We start from the raw sequence: 15,434 nt of genomic DNA, 5'->3' as shown, positions 1-15,434 counted from the left end.
CAGTACACCTGGAACTGACTGCCCCAGGAGTGGAAGCACAGCCCCACCATCTGCTATGGACTGATCCTGGCTGCACTAGAAAAAGGTAAGGCTCCACAACATCTGCAGTATATCAATAACATCATTGTGTGGGGGAACATGGCAATGGAAGTATTTGAGAAAATAGAGAAAATCATGCAGATTCTCCTGAGAGCCAGCTTTACCATCAAGAAGAACAAAGTCAAAGGACCTACCTGAGAGATCCAACTCCTGGGAGTAAAGTGACAATGTGGACGTCGTCAGATTCCCACCGACGTCATCAACAAGATCACAGCAATGTCTCCACCAACCAGCAAGAAGGAAACACAAGCTTTCCTAGGCGCCATAGGTTTTGGAGAATACACGTTCATGAGTACAACCAGACTGTAAGCCCTCTCTACCTAATCACCCGCTAGAAGAACACTTTCCAGTGGGGCCCTAAACAGTAACAAGCCTTTACCCAGATCAAGCAGGAGATTGTTCATGCAGTAACCCTTGGCCCAGTCAGGACAGAACCAGATGTAAAGAACGTGCTCTACTCTGCAACCAGGAGCCATAGTCTGTCCTGGAGCCTTTGGCAGAAGGTGCCTGATGAAACTCAAGGCCAACCACTAGGATTTTGGAGTCAGATCTATAGAGGATCTGAAGCCAACTATACTCCAACAGAGAAGGAAATTTTAGCAGCCTATGAAGGAGTCCTAGCCACCTCAGAGGTAACAGGCACTGAAGTACAACTCCTCCTGGCACCCCAGCTGCCAGTGCTGGGGTGGATATTCAAAGCTAAGGTTCCCTCTACCCACCATACCACCAATAACACATGAAGCATGTAGATTACCCTCATCACACAGTGCACCTGTATTAGAAAACTGAATCATCCTAGAATTTTGAAGATAATTGCAAACTAGCCTAAAGGTGAAAACTTTAATCCCACTGACAAAAAAGAACAAGTGACAGATGCTGAAGAAACTCTAGCATATAACCAACTACCAACAGAAAAAACACGCTACACTGTTTTTACTAATGATTCTTACCACATTGCAGAGATGAATTGGAAGTGTAAAGCAGCCGTATAGAGCCCCACACGACAAGTTACACAAACTACCGAAGAAGAAGGTAGATCAAGTCAACTTGCTGAACTAAAAGCCATAAAACTGACCCTGGACATTGCTGAAAGAGAGAAGTGGCCAAAACTCTACACTGATTCGTAGATAGTAACCAATGTTCTGTGGGGTTGGCTGGAAAAGTGGAAAAAGACTAATTGACAGCATAGAGAAAAAACAGTTTCAGCTACTGATGAGTGGAAAGATATCACTACCAGGGTATAAAAACTACCTGTGAAAGTTCACCATGTAGATACCCATATCCCCAAGAGTAGAGCCAATGAGGAACACCAAAACAATCATCAAGTAGATCAGACTGCAAAGATAGAGGTATCAAAGATAGATTGGGAACACAAGGGAGAGTTGTTCCTAGCTCGATGTCCCCATGATGCCTCAGGTCATCAGGGTAGAGATGCCACCAATATGTGTGTCGTCGCAGGCGCGCAGCCGGGTAATAATTAGCATCGATTCCATGATTCCGGAAGGCTGATCAATCGCTTTATTAAACTATGCCTATTAAGAAGCTCATCACCCTACAGCCAGTTCGATACAGCTTTGACCTAATTGGTCATTCAATCCAAACACCATCTAGTGTCCAATTAAGAAATCACCCTTTAGTAAACAAATCTCCATAACACAATCCACATGTGCACAACAGGTGCAGCAAGTGGAGATAAGAATTGTTTCTCATTCTTTTCTCTGAGCTTTCTCACAGCTTCTCACAGCTTCCCAGGAAAATCCTGGGAGAGCTATGTCTCTCTCTGTTCAGAGGATATGTGATTACCACACACCCTAACTGAAAAAGAGATACTGGCAGCTTATGAAGGGGTTTGAGCTGCTTCAGAAGTGATTGGCACCAAAGCACCCTTCCTCCTGGCACCCTGACTGCCAGTGCTAGGCTGGATGTTCAGAGGGAATGTCCTTTCCACACATCATGCCATTGATGCTTCGTGGAGTGAGTCGCGCTGATCACACTGGGAGCTTGAATAGGAAACCCCAATTGCCCACGGATCTTGAAAGTCATCCCAAATTGGCCCAAAGGCGAAAATCACTTCTCCACCCAACCTATAGGTGTGTCTGGGATTGCCGTGACCCAGGTGCAGGACCTTTCACTTTGCTTTGTTGAACTTCATGAGGTTTGCATCAGCCCACCTCTCAAGCCTGTCACAGTCCTTCTGGATGGCATCTCCTCCCTCCAGTATGTCGACTGCACCACACAGCTATCCATTAGCTCCCAAGAAGCTACTGTTCCTCTCCAAAATAAATGCTCTCCTTCCTTCTCCTGTGGTCGTAGGTTCACCATGCTGTTCAGGAAAGCCCTGGAAAACCCTAATGGATTGCTTTGAACTAGAACAGCTTTTCAAGGTGTATGATAACTTCAGGAATCAAAGAAAGGTCACAATGTACACATTCAGCATTCCAAATCAGCATCAAAAGTCATGAATCATATGCCAGAAGAACTTGACATTTCTCACTAAGTGGTTTTGTGTTGATTCTTCTTTGGGAGCTTTTGGGTCACGTTTTCTGGTTTTCCATTCAAGTCACAAAAGTGCAAAAAACATACTTCTGGAACTCCAAATTCTTATGGTTTTGTTATGAATCTACTGTGATCTGGCTGTTTTCTGTAGCTTCACCTCCTGGAGTCTGGGGATACTGGACAACAATAGAAAAATCAGCAAGTGAACTGTGGCTCAATGAAAGACTGATGAACATGATAGACTGGACACTGTATCCACGTGCTTTGGGTCTCCAGGGAAGTGGGACAGCTGAGTTATCGCAGACATTTTTTCACAGAAATCCTTTCTTTCAGATTTCTGCGTCTTCTGGAGGGCAGAGGCCTCAGAAGAGAACATAAACAATTATTATCAGCTGCTGTGGAATGCAACAGGGGCAACTTGATTGGCTCATGTTCCCATGTTTATAATTAAGGGCAAATCACAAGGAACAAGCTAGGGACAGAGTCCTTGGACACAGCCTTGTTATAGATTCTTTCTATTCTTGGCTTAGCCTAGCAGCTCTGCAAATCTCTCTATTCTATTTAGTATAGTTATAATGTATTATATATCATAGATCAATAAATCCAGCCTTCTGATCTAGAAACAAGATTCTCGTCTCTCTCTCACCAGCAGCGACCCACTCAGGTCGCTGTAATACTGAATGTTATATATGGATAATGAGATGATTGGCTCTTGCAATTAAGGGATGAATATTGTGTGAATATTAAGAGAAGATTTATTGATGGATAGTTATGTTATTGTAGTTTAAATTTCCTCTGTTCTGCCCATAGGTCCTTTCCCCCCCCCCCCCCTCCCCCCCCGGTATTGTTGCTGAGAGGAATAGTGGATTTGTCTTTACAAACAAGCTATGGGTGTTTTGTGGAGAAAAGAAGAAACCTCACAACTTTATAAAAGTTGTAAAGCTTGGTATGTTTATTTACAACGCGCGCCGGACGCAAGTCCCCCAACAAGGCATGCGTGCCTCTGAAGACCTCGGGTCTTCTTTTATCTCCCTTCTAAATGCATATGCATACAGTTTCACAATAAGTTCATACATATTCATTCTGTGTGACATTTAGCACTAGTTCTTCTTTATCAAAGGAATTTCTAAGTCGGGGGCAAATCGACCTTGTGGTCTTTTTTGTTTTTCTTTCTCTGTCTCTTTGCTGTCTCGTCATGCGAGTTTTTCTTTCAGCTTTGGCCTCACAGACTTTTCACTTCTCTTAGACACTTCACTTAATTCAGAATGGATCTTTACTCTGTCTCATTCCCCCCTTTCCTAGGAAATAAGTAAATTCTTTTGTTTCATGGTTTAATCTTAGAGCAACGATGGGATGGATAACATAAACAGTGGCATTATGTATGATAAGCACAAAGGCAGTTGCCACATTAGAAACAGGATCATAGGTGAAATTCACTATAGTCCGCTAGGTTTGAAACTTCCTTTCAACATCAATTGCATTATCTCACACAATTTTTTGAATTGGAAAATTACCTTCACCCCTTTCCTATATGATCAGAGCTGCTGTTGCTTGTATCTATAACTGTGCTAGTATACAACTGAAAGCTAAAGACACATTATCTTGTACTATACTAAGTGTTTCTACTATCAACTTGTGGTCTTGGTCTCCAGCCTTTTCATACTTCTTTACTTTGGCAGTACTTTTGAAATCTGTCACTGGCTAGTTTCTAATGCCAATAGAGATTACTATAAAGGCTGCTTCAATTTTGTTAGGCTACTTGCTGCAGTGGCCAGTTTATTCACCAGTATTTCTGAATCAATTCCATTTAAAACTCCTAATCTTGTCCTTAATATGCCAGTTAGATGTTTGTTATGGGGAACAGGAACTGCTTTCTGTTTATGACTATCTCTCCTTGCCAGAGGGATGTGTTGGGCTCACACTGCAAATTCAGACACACTTCACAAGTGTATCTGACAGAGGTTTAGGTCATATTTGAGGCAGATGTTTGTTTTGAAATGTAGAGACTTCAGGAATCTCCTTCTCCCTCCAGAGCACCTGATTTTTCAGATGTGTGGCAAGCAGGAATGTCTCTCTTGGTCTACGAAACTTCACCTACCGTGCCCCTAGCTTCAGGTCTAAGCCTTAAGTAAATAATGAAGGGGAAGTCTAAGAGAAGAGCCTAAATTCATTTGCAGTGCCTCAGAAGAAACTGGGACCAGGTTTCTGCTACTTGAAACACTCAGCACAAAAGTGATGCTCAAAATCCTACAGCTTGCTGCTGAGCTCTGAGGGGGAGTCTCTCTCTACCTCTTTTAAGCAGAATCTAACTGCTTCAGACTGGGACAATCATTGATCCAAATGTCAGTAGGAAAAGGGATAGCTATAAATAAAGAAAATCACCTTTCTTGCTTGGGTTAATTCACCACCTGCAGTTCAGTATCCTTTACTAGTCATTGCCTGAGTGTTCAGCCAACCGGCTTGGAAAATGACTTAAGGAGCTGTTGTTCAGTCACATTCTTTACTACGTTAGGTTCAAGTTTGGAGTTTGGGTAGAGTCTGAACTAGTATGGGGTGTATAAGGCCCTGCTGTGGTAAAAAGTGCAGAGTCAACTTGGAATTCAAATGAAAATCTGATAATAATTCGAGCTCAAAGGCAGGTCACTTCTACAGGCTGTATCAAGGTGAAATTACACCAACAGTCTGATTCACTTAGGTTATCACAGACTTCCTGGTGTTCATATACACCAAGAGAGGTTCAGACACTAATTACATCTGGTCTCTCATAAGCTACCCTATTGATGACTTGGCACCCTACTTTGATTTCTTCTCTTCTGATTCTTTGAAGAGTCCACAGTTCTTGTTCTTGCCATTCTTGCTCTTCACATATAGGATTCTCGTGGATGACTACAGTAGATATGTTTAAATCTTTTATCTCAGAAGGTTTTCCTATGATCTAGTATACTGATTAAATGCCAGGGACCAAGGCCATTTAGCATTACTTTGAACAGAGGTACTCTCAAGTTCTGAAACTTCAGTTATGATTACACACAATACAATTCTACAAACTAAAATATGAGCTACTCTCGACCGCAATATACTCATTTTGCCCGAGTAAGTTTTAATCTCAGTTCATTGTCTCTTGGCGTCACTCCTTAAGGGGTTTCTGGGCCTTCTTCACCTGAGAGTGATGGATCCAGGCATTCTGCTCCTTGATTTTGATTGCAGTGAAGGTGGTGAGAAGTACTCGCAGTGGTCTGTCCCACTGTGGTTCCGAAGTCTTCTCTGTAAGAGACTTAACATATACATCATCCCCAGGCTATCTAACTCCCTGCTCTGAGTTCCAGCCACATGTTTCTCAATTACTCTGAGCTGTTTGCTTAATGCCACGCTGTAGGTGGACATTCTGGACATTCCCTTTGTATTCTATATGGTCTTCTATAAGGCATTTCAAAAGGACTCAGCATTCCTTTAGCTCAAGGTTTAGTTTGAATTTGCAATATTGCTAGTGGAAGAGCTTGGGCTAGGGTAGATTAACTTCTTGCTCCAGTCTTATTCATTCTCTTCACCTGGCCGCTTGATTGGGGGTGGTATGGGGTGTGAAGTTCCTGATCTGTGCCCAGATGGCTACTAATCTGTTGCACTATTTTGGAAATGAAATGTGATTCTTTATTTGAGGATATAGTGGCTGGAACTCTGAAGCGTGGTATTATTTCTGGTAAAAATAATCTGGTCACCTCTTGAGCTTTGACAGTTCTGGTGGGGAATGTTTCTGGCCACCCTGAAAATGTATCTATCAATACCAGTAAATACTGATACCCCCCTTTCCTTGGGAGTTCTGAAAAGTTAATTTGCCACTGCTGTACAGGCCCATGGCCTCTCCCAGTTTGACCGAGTTTTGGCCGGGGGTGTATTTTGGGGTTAGTCTGGAGGCAAGGATCACATTGTCGGCTTACCTGAGTGATAGTGGCATATAAATTCCTGACAACGATACAACGATTGTTTCAATCAGATGTGTGTTCTAGAAAGCTTGTGGAAATTACTGCTTCAAAGTCAACACTTCATTTCAATGTACTCTGTATCACTCGCAGCCTTGGTCATTTCGAAAAGGAGCTACACTCTATAAAAGGCTTCTAAGTAGTTAGGCCCTAGTGTGTTTTCTAGTGCCCTTCCTTCACTAGTAACCACGAAAATGGGAAGGGATTACTAGCTCTCTTTCAATGGTAGCCCACCCCTTGCAGTTGTACGTCTCTTTTGGTTAGTATTATTGTATTATGGCTTACCTTCGAGGAAAATCTGTACCTCACCCTTTGCTGCTTTCTTTGCCTCTCCATCCGTCAGCTCATTTCTTTCTTCCAATTTTAAGCTCACTCTCTAGTGTGCCTTAATATGCCTTTTCAGGTAGCTGAACTGCTTCTAGCAGCTAGATTGTCTCTTCTTTCTCTGTGAGGTCAGCAGTCTCTTCTCTTTCCATATGGCTCCATGTGCATGTGTGACTCCAAATGCATTCCTTGGGTCTGTGTAGATGGTTATTATCTTCCCTTTTGCCCTTTCCAGGGCACGGGTCAGGGCAATTATCTCAGCCTTCTGCGCAGAGGTACCTGTCAGTGAACCAGGTCTCTGCATATTCCGGAGGAGTGTCCTTTAAGTCTGGGTGGCGGGAGTACGTAGCTTCGGTGGTCTCTAGGCAACTATGGTGTCCACTGAGAAAAGAAGCTGGGTTGACAATATTAGTCACCACTATCTCTACATCGTAAACCTCTGTGGTGAGAGCCAGTGGCCACCCTTTACTTCCAGTGCTGCGGACACTGTGTGGGACACTAGCACAGTCATTTTTGTCTCAGGGTAAACTTGCATGCCTCTTGAATTTTCAGCACGACTGCTGCTACAGCTCTGAGGCAACCTGGCCATCTTTTGGCTGTTGCATCTAGTTGCTTAGAGAAGTAAGCAACTGCCCTTCAGTAAGGGTCCAAGTCCTGAGCCAGTATTCCCTGGGCAATTCCTTGCATGGAAAAATAGAAAGAATGGTTTACTTACATCTGGAAGTTTCAAAGCTGGAACTGACATGAGGGCACTCTATCTAGCTGGCAAAAGGCCCATGTGGTGTCTTGTGTCCACTGGAGATCTCTGTTTCCATTGGCAATAAGAGCATAGAGGAGTCTGGCGAGCAGTCCATAATTATAAACCCACAGCTGGCACTACCCTACCATGCCTAAGAGGGTTCGGAGTTCTTTCATTGTCTGGGGTTTCAGGGTTTGGCATAGGGCTTCCCTGCCTTAAAGTCTGCTGCTCAGCACTCACTTCTTACCCCAGGTAGATTACCTTCTGTTTCACTACCTGTGCCTTTTCTTTGAGACTCTGCGTCCTTGGAGTCCTAGGAAATTCAAAAGGCTTACCGTCCAGGCTTCTCTCGCTTCCCTCATCCGAGTGGCTACTAGAAGATCGTCCACGTACTGCAACAGCCTCCTTTCTTCTTGTGGAGCTTCCTGGGACTCTGGGTCTTTGCAAGCTGTTCTCCAATCAGAGTGGGGAATCTTGAAGCCTTCAGGCACATGGACTATGTGAGCTTGTGTTTGAATGCAAAAATTTTCTGGCTGGCTTCGTGGATAGGGAGGCAAAAGAAGGCATCTCTTAGGCCTAAAACAGTGAACCAGGTTAGCTCAGGTGTTAAACAAGTTAGTAAGGTATATGGATTTGCTACCACAGGGTATAAATTCTGTGTTATCTTATTGACAGCCCTTAGTCCAGTACTATCAATTATTGGGCTGATTCTTTCCTTATCTTCCTTTTGAGGGTACTACTCAGTTCTCACTAGTTGTGTTCTTTCCTTAAACTTGATGCTCATGGGGGAGCATCTTTCAGTCTCCCTGGTACAGCAGAGGCCTATACCCTTGAAAACATTTATTTATTTATTCTAATATCTCCTTACTAATGTCTCTCTTAATTTCAGTGTCTGTTAATGTTAAGCCTAACATCTTTATATCATTTGCCTCTAGAGTAACCTTTCTCATTTGAGAATGTTTAGCAAATTGAGCGAATTGTACAAAAGCTTTTAGGTACATATAGTACACACTTTAAAGGTTTGCACAAGGATGCCAGGATGCCTTCTCAGACTGGCCAGTTGTTCAGTTGTTCCCCACACTGCAACATAAACATTCTCCACAGGTACTAAAGTTTTATTTAAAACTGAATATATGGCCCTTGTGTCAACAAAAATTCTTCCCTTTTGGGGAGGTCATCTTTACCCTTCCTCCCTTACCTTGGGAGGAGCCTTTAGCAAATCCTATGTACTCATTTTGTGAACTGTGATTGCTTTGCATTTCAGCACGATAATCCTTGCCTGATTTCATACGTTGCTATCTTATGCTGCATGCTGAACAACATGTTTGATTTGCTTTCTCTTTGCTTTGCTTTCTCTTTTCAAGAAATCTGGGTGATTGCTTAAAACACAAAGACATTTCAGCATACAAAACTCTATCCCGTTTATCTTCCTATTTTAAAACAGTACTAACAGCAATGAAGTATTATAAATCTTTTTATTTTCTGAGCTGCTCTTACTGGCAACCTCCTCCCAGTGAGCCCCTCCCAAAAGGGGCTAATTTAGGAACCTCTTTGCTCTGGTCAGTTCTCATTATTTATTTCTCTTTGCCCTGTCTCGCTTCTACTCAAACCTTTTTACAGACCTTCACAGTAGTTTCTCAACTTTCCTCCTATACACACAGCTCCAGGTGGCAGGTATCAGATGTGGTTCCCACACACAAGTTCTAAGACCTTAGGTTCTGAATCTGCTTGACCAGAAACTTCTAATTTACATGTGCCCTGACACTTATTAGAACAGCAAAACCAGTGTTTCTCATAAACACCGCACTGCAATAATAACTGCACATCCAGCTTTTGCTCACAGGCCATTCCCGTGTTCCCTGGGGAGACGGGGCAGCCAGAGCTGTCCCTGTGCCCAGGGGACAGCCACTGTCACCTCACACAGCATGCTAATCAAAAACGTGATATAGACACTATATTCTGATCAAACAAAATATCAGTCTTTTCTAGTTCTCTTCTTGCACAATCTAATTAAGCCCTGTGTCTACTTACACTTGTTTTACTGCTTTGCAAAAAGGCTGTGCTAGTCACAGCCGAAACTCTGATATGCCCACAGACACAAACACTCGCACCCGCACCCCCCCTTTATCTCAAATTCGCTAGAGCCAAGGCTTGCATTGCTGTGAGGGGGGGGGAATTCTTGGAATTCCTTTAACTCTATCCTAATTAAGCATAAATCACCGTACTATAGTTCTCCTATGTAAAATGCCACTCTTGTTGCAACAAAATCTTAAAATCTCCACAAACACTACTATACAATCTGAGAATCAAATTACCACAATGCAGCGGAAGAAAATCACCACACAAAACCACTGGGAAAGGGCATATCTCTCAAAGTGCTCACTTTTCTCAACACAACATAGCATACCATAATTCAGCATTTACTCACATCAATTTTCTTGGACACAATCAAAATCAAACATCTAAGGCAAAGGAACTCTCTGAGCTCATACTCATACTCACGGTTAAAATGTACCAGATCTACACAAATCACTACATTTAAACACGATAAGTACCATCACTGACATTCTTCCACTCGCTTCTCTGCGGGGCACTTCTGTCCCTGCCCCTGCAGCCTGCTGCAGCCGGCGCCTCAGGCCTCACTCGGCTGCTTCAAACATGGGTAGTACTGACCCCCCCGCACTGTAGATTTATTCTCTTTTATACACCATACACTTATACACTTGCACGATTAGAAACACAGTGCACCGACCACACAATGCACACATTAACCATACAGCAACACAGTGTCCGGACATCACACACATGCAAACAAAACACACACGGGCTCAACACTTCTGCTCTATCAGAACTATGAACCCCCAACACACATACACGGGTTCACCCGGCTCACCCCCAGAGCCACTAGCGGTCTGCTCTATCAGAACTATGAACCCCATCTCTAATACAGCTGCTCTATCAGCTGAACCCAGACGTCTCCGGGTGGTTTACTCTCTTGCTCTCCTTTCCCTCCCCCGGGGCCCCTCAGTACATACAGTATCTTCCTCCGCAGGCCAGCAGGTCCTTGTCTGTCCTCGCAGGTGGCAAGTTGAGATGAGCGGAGCCCCACCAGGAAAAAATCCTAAGGCGCGCCTTGGAGGTCCATCTATCCCCCCTGCCCCTGCGGGAACAGAGAACTCCTGGCTTGGCTCGCCATAATGTTTTGCGGAGAAAAGAAGAAACCTCACAACTTTATAAAAGTTGTAAAGCTTGTTATGTTTATTTACGACGCGCGCCGGACGCAAGTCCCCCAACAAGGCATGCGTGCCTCTGAAGACCTCGGGTCTTCTTTTATCTCCCTTCTAAATGCATATGCATACAGTTTCACAATAAGTTCATACATATTCATTCTGTGTGACATTTAGCACTAGTTCTTCTTTATCAAAGGAATTTCTAAGTCGGGGGCAAATCGACCTTGTGGTCTTTTTTGTTTTTCTTTCTCTGTCTCTTTGCTGTCTCAGCATGCGAGTTTTTCTTTCAGCTTTGGCCTCACAGACTTTTCACTTCTCTTAGACACTTCACTTAATTCAGAATGGATCTTTACTCTGTCTCATGGGTCTGCTGGTAGATAAAACTAGCACTTGGAGATAAAAGAAACAATGGGAAGGATTTCACTGATAGATGAATGGGAAAAGATATTTGTCTTTACAAATAAACTTTAGGTTTGCTGATAAATGAAATTAGACATTGAAAGATGAAAGAAACAATGGGGAAGAAAAACCCCTACCTTCTGTAAGAATTAAAAATTTAAAAGGGAGGGTTACACATTAGAGGGAAATCTTTGGTATCAGGCGTATAGGGAAGTCTGTACCTCTCAAGCACCTCAGCCAATGGGGAAAGAGAGAAGGGAAATGCGGCTGGGAAATTAGGATAAAAAGGAGGCTGTGTCCTCCAAAACTATGAGAGACCCCAGGGGAATGCACCATGGCCTCTCCCTTTATTAGAATTAAGTAAAAGGACTCCTCTGTCTCCTTTTTGGACATAAACTTCTGATGTTTGTGGATTAATTTTCCTAGCAACTGTGTGCTTGTCTGGGATCTTTCCACCATCTGGGGCAGCAGGCAGCAAGAGGAGCTGACTGCGCACCTGTGAAAGACAGTCTGAAGTTCCCCTCATTTGCCTCACGACTGTCCCAAGGACAAACATCGGGACCCTGAGGACCCCGATCGGAATTCTGGCCTGCCGGTGGTGGATGAATGCCAAAAATCCTGAGGCCCCTGAGCAGAATTCTGGCCTGCCAAGTGATTGTTTGCAGCTGTGTCTACAGTGACTGCTTCTAGCAGGGCCTGCCAAGGGGCCATGCACCCCAAATGCTTGTACCTGCTTTGGGACAATAGCCCAGGAATTTTCCCACCTCTTGGCCAGATGAACTTGCTGGAGCAACTTTGGTAGCCCCCTCATGGAAAATAAACCCTAGATTCAAGCTTAAATGGTGTATTTTGGGTTTGTGCTTGAGTGCTGGGATGGGTTGTAAAGGGCTTAGCTATAGCCTTTTTTTTAAATTTGAAAGACAGACCAATAATGTTGTGTGCCCAGAGGCAAACCATGTCGGCAGTTTGTCTTAATGTGAAGTTGTACCCACAGTCTAATTCGTTTGGACAATTATAAATCTTCCGGCGCTTATTCACACTGATTTGGGTTGCTTTACTATGGGTAGTCTCATTAATCATTCAACACCCTATCTTAATTACCTCCTCTATGGTCCCTTGAAGTGACCACAACCTCTATTTCTGCCACTCCTGCTTTTTATATATTTGGTTACTGTGCATGACCAGAGTTGTTAGGTTTAAACCTTTTAAATTGGAAATTTTCCCCATGGACCCGGTGTATTGAGTAAAGGCTTGGGACCAAGGCCATTCAGCATTGCTCTGGTTAGGAGTACTTTCTAGTTCTTGGATTACAACTATGATTATAAACAACACTTCAGCGAAAATCCTCACCCACCATGATGCATACATTTTGTCCGGGTAAGTTTCAGTTTCAGTTCACCATCACCTGATGTTATTCTCCAAAGGGCTTCTGGAGCTTTCTTAACACGGCTGTGGTGGATCCAAGCGCTTTGTTCCTTAATCTTGATTGCAGTGAAGGTAGTAAGGGGCACTTGGTGCGGTCCCTCCCATTGTGGTTCCAGGGCCTTCTCTGTAAGAGACTTAACATATACATAGTCTCTAGGTTGTATGTCACGTACTGGTGCATCGAGCCTCGTACCCTGAGTTCCAGTCACATATTTTTCAATTGCGATAAGTTGTTTATTTAGAGCGATCATATAGGAGGTTAACGATACATCCTGGGCAGACATTCCCTTCTACACTCCATATGGTCTCCCATAAAGCAATTCAAAGGGACTCAGCTTTTTCTTAGTCCTGGGTTTGGTTCGAATCCGCAGCAGCGCTAATGGGAGGGATTGAGGCCATGGCAAATTAGCCTCTTGTCCCAATCATACAATTTGTTGTTTGATCAAATGATTCATTTTCTCTACCTGACCACTTGATTGTGGGTTATATGGGGTATGAAGTTCCCAGTCTATGCCCAAGTATTGGCTAATCTGTTGCACCAATTTTGCCATAAAATGTGGTCCTCTATCTGAGGAGATTGTGGCCAGGACTCCAAAGCGTGGTATGATTTCCTATACCAATACCTTAGTTACCTCCTGAGCTTTAGAAGTCTGGGTGGGGAATGCTTCTGGCCATCCTGAAAAGGTATCTGTTAGCACCAGTAAAAACTTTTACTCCCCTTTTCTTGGCAATTCTGTGAAATCAATCTGCCACTGCTGCTCAGGCCCATGACCCTTCTCAATCTGGCCAAGTTTTGGTTTGGGAATATTCTTGGGCTTGGTCTGGAGGCAAAGGTGACATTGTTGAGTCACTTGGGTGATAGTGGCTCATAAATGTCTAGCAATGATCCTTTCATTTAGACATTTATGTAGGGCATAAATTCCCCAATTTGTTTTCTGGTGTTCCTCCCTTATTAGGGACCACAATAAATAGGAGGGTATAGCTAATTTTCCTTCTCTGGTGGCACATCCCTCTTGGTTATAGTCTCCTTTCTGATCATGGATCAATTTTTTCCTAATTTGTTGTATTTTGGCTTACATTCAAGGGAAATTTGCCCATCTGGAATCAGGGCCGCCTCAGTTATTACCTGAATTTTTGCTGCTTCTTTTGCTTCTCTATCCGCCAGCTCGTTCCCTTCTTCCAATTCTGAGTTTATCTTCTGATGTGCCTTAATGTGCATGATTGCCACTTTCTCTGGCAACTGGACTGCTTCTAGAAGTCACAGTATTTCTGATGCATATTTAATGTTTTTCCCTTGAGAGTTCAGCAGTCCTCTCTCTTTCCAAATGGCTCCATGAGCATGCACTACTCCAAATGTGTACTTTGAGTCTTTATATATGATTATTTCTTTCCTTTTTGCCAATTCCAAGGCCCGAGTTAGAGCAACTATCTCGGCCTTTTGTGAAGAGGTATTCGTTGGCAGGGGTCCAGATTCTATTACCTCCTTGCAGGTAGTAATTGTGTACCTGGAGTGTCATTTTCCACTGATGACTTAACTGATTCCATCAGTAATCCAGATTTCTGCATTCTCAAAAGGGGTGTCCTTCAAGTCAGGGCAGCTGGAATAGGTGGCCTCGATAGTCTTCAGGCAGTCATGTTCCACTGGCTCCCCTTGGTTTCCACTGAGGAAGGAGGCTGGATTGACAATGTTAGTCACCATTATCTCCACATCATCTTGCTCCATCATAGTAGCTTGGTATCTCAGGAACCGTTGTAGGGAAAGCCATTGCCCGCCTTTCACCTCTAGCACTGCAGACACCATGTGAGACACTAGCACAGTCATTTTCTGGTCCAGGGTGAATTTACATGCCTTTTGGATGTTCAGTACAACTGCTGCAATAGCTCTGAGGCATCCAGGACACCCTCCATCTGCTGCATCCAATTGCTTAGAGAAGTAAGCAACTGCTCTCTGGTATGGACCGAGGTCCTGTGCTAATATTCCCAAGGTGATTTCTTGCTTCTCATGGGAGAACAAAAGGAAAGGCTTACTCCCATCTAGCAATCCCAGAGCTGGAGCTGACATGAGGGCTTTTTTCAGTTGGTTGAAAGCTTGCGTAGCTTCCTTTGTCCATTGGATGTCCCTGCTTTCAGTTGCAATAGGTTCATATAAGGGCTTAACGAACAGTCCATAGTTATAGATCCATAACCTGCACCACCCTGTCATCCCCAGGAAAGTTCGTAGTTCTTTTGCAGTCTGAGGTTTTGGGGTCTGGCATACTGCCTCCTTCCGGCTTTGGCCCAGGGTATGTTGTCCAGCACTGACTTCGTAACCCAGATAAGTTACTTTCTGTTTTACTACTTGGGCCTTTTTCTTTGATACCCAGTACCCTTGGAGCCCCAGAAAGTTCAAGAGGCTTGCCGTCCAGGCCATGCACGCTTCCCTTGTCGGTGTGGCTATTAGGATGTCATCTACATACTGTAGCAGCTTCCCCTCCTCTGGAGGGGCTTTCCAGGTCTCTAATTCCTTTGCAAGTTGTTCTCCAAACAAAGTGGATGAGTTTTTAAATCGTTGTGGGAGTCTTGTCCATGTAAGTTGAGTTCTTCGCCTGCTTTTAGGACTTTCCCATTCAATTTCAAAAATTTTCTGGCTGGCTTCGTGGATAGGAAGGCAAAAGAAGGTGTCTTTGAAATCTAAAATGGTAAACCAAGTTAGTTCAGGTGTTAAGCAAGTTAATAACATATAGGGATTGGCCACCACAGGATACA

This window comes from Ammospiza nelsoni, chromosome W, assembly GCF_027579445.1.
Source record: "Ammospiza nelsoni isolate bAmmNel1 chromosome W, bAmmNel1.pri, whole genome shotgun sequence".
Taxonomy (NCBI): domain Eukaryota; kingdom Metazoa; phylum Chordata; class Aves; order Passeriformes; family Passerellidae; genus Ammospiza; species Ammospiza nelsoni.
Note: the sequence above shows the minus strand (reverse complement) of the source record.